The sequence below is a fragment of the Camellia sinensis genome, chromosome 6, assembly GCF_055761805.1.
Source record: "Camellia sinensis isolate YWXY chromosome 6, ASM5576180v1, whole genome shotgun sequence".
In the NCBI taxonomy this organism is placed as follows: Eukaryota; Viridiplantae; Streptophyta; class Magnoliopsida; order Ericales; family Theaceae; genus Camellia; species Camellia sinensis.
This window is the reverse complement of record NC_138966.1, coordinates 160,362,070-160,369,200: the sequence shown is the minus strand read 5'-3', so window position 1 is coordinate 160,369,200 and position 7,131 is coordinate 160,362,070. Positions and strand designations below refer to the sequence as shown.

Here is a 7,131-nt window from a genome sequence, read left to right as displayed (position 1 = left end):
AAACTTCTATGCATTATCTTGATGGTCATATTTTTTCGTGAGAGACTTGGTGTAGACGTCCCCAAATGTCTCGGGAGGATGAGTCCCGTTCTGTTCATTTGGGCTCACTACATGTTCGGACTCTCAAATTGTCACGGTTCTAAATCTGAACCAAAGAGTCCAAATCCGGCAAATTGTTTTGAGAAAACAGATTTTGAAAGAAGTGCCAAACATGGACAGCTTTACCAGATACAGAGTCGCCACTTAAATGTTTTATTTTGGGGAAATTTAGGAAACCCTGACTCGTTGCCTAAGGCCACATGTCCGTCATCACCAAAGTTGCCTCGGCTCGGTAACTTGGGTATGATTGGAGAAGGTCACTTCGTGAGCACCCCCGCTCGCCCGATCAAAGATCGGCCTCTACTAACCATGATATCTAGTTTTGAAAACTTTATGCGTTCTTATTCCGGTTATTAGCCTAGATTTACTATGTGATGCGCACAGCATACAAGTATAGACTGGATCGTCTGAATTGGAACAAAACATTTCATGTTTATCTTTGAAAGTGGTTTGATGGTGCTACCCGAAAAGTAGGCTAAGGCGTGGATTTGCCACCCTCGGGTGGGCTTAAAAAAACATGATTTTGCCATTATCTAGTGGGCTTAAAACTCACAGTCAATGCATTTATTCTAATTCAAATAATCCAACCTTCACCCACAGGCATTCAGACAGTTATATCACATAAGGATATAGCCTCATGGTAAGCATGCTATCATGGCAGTCACTCACACACATGTAAGGATGCTAAAGCATAAACACTTACCGAGCACTCCAAGCCAAAACAGAAGCTGTGTTAGAAATCCATGCATGATCCTAAATATACAGAAATGCCTAATGCAACACATGCAAAATGCAACTAAGATATGCTTGGCTATTCTAAACATGGCATATGATGATGCTACAGCTAACACGTATTCAATTTGGAATTGAAATACAAATGCAGTTAGTATAGTGCGCCGAGCCCGGTGCATGCAATACAGATGAATGAATGCAAACATGCTATCATACTGTATGCTAATTGAAACATGCCCTAATCTAACCATCATAAGCGGGTAAATAAAAGGGAGAAAGACGTGGGGTCAAAAGACATACATCACACACACGCACACTTATTACAGTTGTGCCCTCCCTCGGAGGGTCCGAATAAATAATACAGTCCCAAATGAATAAATCATACAGTCCCGAATAAATACAGAATCCTAAATAATTAACAAATTAATCTAAGAAAGCAGTAAATTGGCACGCAAATCCATAGACCGCCTCAGCTCTGTTCCGAATGATGAATGATGCATGCTCGGATTGCCTTATGCGGAGAATCCCTTGCGATGCCTCGGTTTGCCTCTGTTTGCAATTATTATTGGGATGCGTGCCAGACTCCGGAAGGTTGCTGATTTCTGATTTGCTGCAACAGAGAGCAACAAAGGGACATGGCAAAGTATTTTCACATATGTATGCATGACTACTCTTCAAGGAGTGTAGTCCTCGATCCTCGTGCCACCAATCACGTATCTCGATGCATGATGGCCGAGAAGTTGAATTGCATGACTCAATATGAAATGAATGCACATATGGACACAACAAGGCCTAGACTTCATCATGGATAATCCGGAGTGTCGGCCACCGGAAATTGAGACACGTTCCGTCACTTGGAGTACGAAACGTCCCTCGTTTCCCGTTCTTTGGCTAACTCCTATCCCAAGCACAATGCAATATGCATGACATGCATGAATGCAATCCTAACATGCAACCTAGCATACGCAATGCTATGAAATGGCACACACAATGCACGATGTAACGAGGCATACACAATGCTCTAACATACAACCTTGCATACGCAATGCTATGAAATGAAATGGCATACTCAATGCATAATGGACTTACACTAACATGAGTGGACCTCAGCCACACTCACATCAGTAGCCATTAGGTGAAAATAGGACTATCGAAATGCGTGCACACATGTATGCAAACCGAGGACTGATCCTAGGCATAACATGCGACTCTAACAAGGCATGGCAAGGGATGCAAGATGGCATACAAACTCATAAATTTCAGCACTGAAATATGATGCTAAACAGTCCCGAAACATGAAAAAATGGCACCCGATGCATGAGATGAACCCCGAAACTCGAAACTAGGCACATGGAATAACTTATAGCTATACAAAGCATGCATTATTTGATCATGAAGTCTAAAGACAGAGCCAAGGTACTCCCAAAACATGAACATTTCCAGTTCAAAGCATGGCCAAAAGATGCTAGCATGGTGGACAAAATAGCATGCAATCTTGACTAGCAATCATGGTTTACATGGCAAGTATATGAAGCAAATGTAATCTCACCAAACCAGAAAAAATCAGTGAATAAATCATGTGAAAATAGGCCCAAATAACCACTGATATGCAACCATGGTATGCAAAAATAATGAGTTACTTTGGAGGGCCATGCAAGGAGTTATTAAGCACATGCAAGGTAGACATTTAGCATGGCATAAACAACTATGAAAATCAAATATGGTAGTCCTAAAGCTCACCAAATTGACCCTGGAAAGTGACTTCGAAGCATGCAAGGTAGGGTCTCTTTGGAAGGCCAAAAAGGCCACAAAACAAGAGAAGGAGAGAGGGGGTCACCCCCCTCTAATCTTGGCTCTCAAAACAGTGTTCCAGCCACTGAAAATCCACTGGATTTCAGTGGCTAGAAGGCCAAACAGAGCATGCAATTGGGGCTTAGGTGTACGGCTCAAAACAAGGGACAATCAAGCATACAAGGAAGCATGTGACCTCAAATAAAATAATGCCTTTAATAAAACATGAAGATTATGTAAAAACAAGCCTTTTTCCAGTTTATAACAAGTCTCAAAAATGAACATAAATAGGGCTAATCTATCATGCAAAAATGGCCATAAAAGAGAGTATAGAGACAGGGGGCAGCAGATGGCCCCAAACAGTGAATATCCCTTCAACAAAGTTGAAGAGGGGCTCAAAATGAAGCACTTTACAATTTATATCAAGTCTTGAAAATAAACACAAGTGAGGCTAAAACAACATGCAAGAAAAAGACCTAAGAGAGGGATAAAGAGACAAGTGGAGAGCCCTTCAACAAAGTTGAAGAGGGGCTTAAAATAAGACATTTTACAGTTTATGATCAAATCCAAAACAGCTCACAAATAAGACTAAAATACCATGCAAAAATAGGCCTAAAAGAGAGATTAAACACAAAGGGTAAGGAGAAGACCTCAAACAGCAAAAAGTCCTTGATCAAACATGAAGATGAGCTCAAAATAAGACTATTTCTAGTTTGGGTTGGAGCCCAAAAATTCTTGCAAGTATGGCTTATAAATGAAGCAAAAAAATGCAAGTTTAAGGAAAATGTGTGTTTACCCTTGAAGAGCAGTGAATCAGCAGCTTTTAGACCAAATTTCTGAGCTTCCAACCTCTGCAAATGGCCTCCAAGTTTCTGGAATGGAGTGTGGAGGTGTGGTGCTATGGGTTGTAGTGCAAATGGTGCAAGACACTTAGGGTTTGGAGGGTTGAAGGAGAGAGAGATGGAGGATTGTATGTAATGGCTCTAAACAATTTTTTGTAACCCTTCAAAATGGAGCTGGGGTGCTGGTTTTATAGAGGGAGAGAGGCAAGGAAAGGGGGGAAAATCAAATTCAAATTTCCCCTCCAAAAGGCAACCCCCCGGATACAAAATCTGGGGGAAAACAAATTGCACAGCTGGAACACACTTGGAGAGAGGATCAAGGCCGGCCAGGTTCAAAAGGTTCAGGTGGCCGGCCGGCCACCCCCCATGGCCGGCCGGCTAGGGGTCAAAAGGGTCAATCAAAATTGCTGGCCGGCCTCCCCAAAAAGGTGGCCTCCCATATGTGCAGAACACAAATATGTGGTCAAAACCCAGAAAATGTGAACCAGGGGAGAGAAAAGCCAACTTCTTAGAGGGGTTCAAAAGGGTCAGAGACAATTACTGGCCGGCCTATTCATATTGGTGGCCTCCCAGGTGTGTACAACACAAATATGGGGTTTAAGGCTAAAGAAAGTGGCTCAGGAGTGGTTAACATTAGCTTTTTAGTGAGGAAAACGGGCAACGGAGAGCGATGAAAAAATAAAACTGGCTTTTCAGAAAAAATTGCTGGCCTCCCACCCTCCTACAAGCTTTCTAACAATGAAAATAAGGTCTCCACCAAAAATGAACCATAACGGATGCAAAACGGAGGTTCGGGGACCGAAACGCGCGGCCTGGGGCCCCAAAAATGGGCTGTTAAGCACCGGAGGTGGCATTCGACCACGAAATTGGTCTCTCGGGCGACAGTGTTCCTCAGAAGGGAGGAAATAAGCTGTGTGCCAAAAACCAGAGCAAACGAAGGTGGTTAAGCGGTCCCGAACCGAGGCACACGGCCGACGGCTCCGAAAATCAGAAACTAGGCTCCAAACAGAAAAACTAGCCTACGGCTGCGAAACGTAGCCTACGGCCACTGAGAGATGGTCTACGAGACCTCTCCCTCCTTTCGGGAAGAGAAGACAGAGAAAACAGGACCTGGTTTGCAAACCGAGGCAAAGCACAAAAGAGCCCCGAAGTCCGGAGGCAAGGCTCGCAGCCAAGACTCCGTAACCTCAGAGCGAGCACCATATTCATCATCACCGAGCGCTCAATTGGTGACGTCTGAGTCTTAAGGTCGGTAAAAAATGGGGTGTCAACACTTGGTCATACCCGTTATGATTGTGGCCGCCTATAATTAAGTAGAAATTATTTAAGGTTCATTTGGAAAGAACTTTTTTAGCCTAACTAAATTAACAATGTTTGGGAAGAATTTTTTTAGCTTTTTTGTTTTTTTGTGAGAGAAGAAATGTAATAATTATGATTTGAATGTGTCATTTTATCTTATTAATTTATTTAGCCTAATGTCCATTCAATGATATTTCATCATTCTGTCTGACGTTTTCTTGATTTTTAAGGTCCATGTATTCATTCAATTCTGTGCTATTGATTTAGCACATAGCCACATTTTTAGAAATCATTTTACACGTCAATCAATTAGTTTTCTCTTATAATCATTTATTCAACTACAAAAAAATTTACAAATCATTCCAAACATAGTTTTTTTCATCTTATAAAATAGTAAAAAAGCTAACTAAAATAACTAACTTCCTAAACAAGGCTTACATAAGATATGGGGTGTCAAGCCCCCTCTCATTTTGATTTTTACAGTTTCGATTATGAAATCTTAATTCATCTAAGAAAATATAATTCATTTTAGAAAATTTATGAGATTTATTTTGACTTGGCCTTGTTGGGGAAGTAATAGTTTCAATTTAAAAGTCAAAAAATTATTAAAAAAAATCAAAAAAGTTTATAATTTATACCAAACTATTAAAAATTTCATTCCCTCTCTACTTTTTACACATCTTTTTGTAAAAAATCAAAAAATTATTCTAAACATACAAATTTTTTTACCTCATATTTTAGCCAAAAAATTAAAAAATTACTAAATAACTTATTCCCAAACAAAGCCTTATTAATTGAAGGTGATAGAGTTTTCCAATGTTTAGAAACCCTACATGTCAATGTCACGGGTATTATCAACTATCTCCAGTGTTGTAATTTCGCAGTGTAGTTTAGGATGATCTAAATAAGTATACTTTTTTTTTTATTATTTTTTACGAAAAAATGTGAAATATGGGTTTGGTTTGAAATAATGTGATAGAGATGTGATATGACTTAAATAACATGATATAATTTAAATAAAATAGTAACTTTTAACTTTTTTAAATTATGCCAAACCAAGCTTGTCTTCAAACCAAGCCTGTCAAAGTTCTTTATTTCAAATATGCTAAGCTTCTTTGTTTTTTTGTGTTTTTTTTTTAATTTTTTTGTGTATTTTTTAAATATTTTTCATTTTTATATGCATATGAATTAAATGTATCTAAAAAGTGTCTATCTAAAAAAAATGTATCTAAAAAGTTAAAAAATAAGCAGATAACTAAAATATTAAAAAAAAAAATCTCTAAAAATAAAATATATGAAAATCAAAAGACTTAAAACAATTTTTGAATTTGAAAACGAAACAAGACATAAACATATAAATCAATATAGATTGATACTTTTTTCAAAAATGGACCCTACTACCAAACTTTGTAAAATATTTTATATTCACAAGTATTTAGTATTCAATTTTTGTATATATAACAAAATTGATAGAAAGAGAAAGTATAACGAGCAATAATAGGACCCAATACTTCTACCAATTTTTTGCCGAGCTCGCACGAGCTCGACTCGTTTATCTATATATAAATATATATAAATAATTGTATAAATATGTTATTTATATATTAAATAATATAAATAATTTATAAATATATAAATAATGTAACAAAAATAATTGTATAAACACATTATTTATATATTAAATAATATAAATAATATTTTTTATTTAAATAATATAAATAATATTACAAAAAAATTTATCGAGCTGAGCCAAGCTCAAACCTAGTTTCTTATCGAGTTGAGCTTGAGCTCAATAAATGAGTTTGATAAGTAAACGAGTTGAGCTCCAGCTCAGCAAAGCTCGACTCGGCTTGATTCATTTGCAGCCCTAGTCTTTACCATTTTTAATAAAAGATTGTAGACTTTGATCTCCATTATATGTCAAATAGCTCAAAAATAATAACATAAATTTATAATTATTTTAAATTTTTTTTAAAAAATCATTAATACCTACTCATTAAGTTATGTATTATTTAATAAAGATCTGTTACCAAAGCCGACCTTAGCTCAGTTGGTAGAGCGGAGGACTGTAGTCGGGTGCCCACAGCTAATCCTTAGGTCACTGGTTCGAATCCGGCAGGTCGGAATTTGATTTTGTTTTTGTTTTTTTTTTCAGATTTAATTCTTTTTTTCTTAATAAAGGTAGTTAATTGCGAGAGAGAAAGAGAGCATGTTAGCGAACATTTTCTTAACGTGCACTCGAGCACAAAACGCACCTAAAACTGAAGCGAAGATCAGTTGCACCGCACAGTTCTTGGTCACCAGGTCTCATCAGATCGATCCATTTCTGTGTTGATGCTCTCTCAATCGATGGTAAATACTACTAATC

General features: G+C 37.7%; 1 non-coding gene across 1 annotated transcript; it reads left to right on the top strand.

Moving 5' to 3' along the window:
* Positions 1–6,798: 6,798 nt before the first annotated feature.
* Positions 6,799–6,888, top strand: TRNAY-GUA (transfer RNA tyrosine (anticodon GUA)). Its single transcript is given in 2 exon segments — positions 6,799–6,835; positions 6,853–6,888. It is a non-coding gene; the product is annotated as a tRNA-Tyr (tRNA).
* The last annotated feature ends 243 nt before the right edge of the window (positions 6,889–7,131 follow it).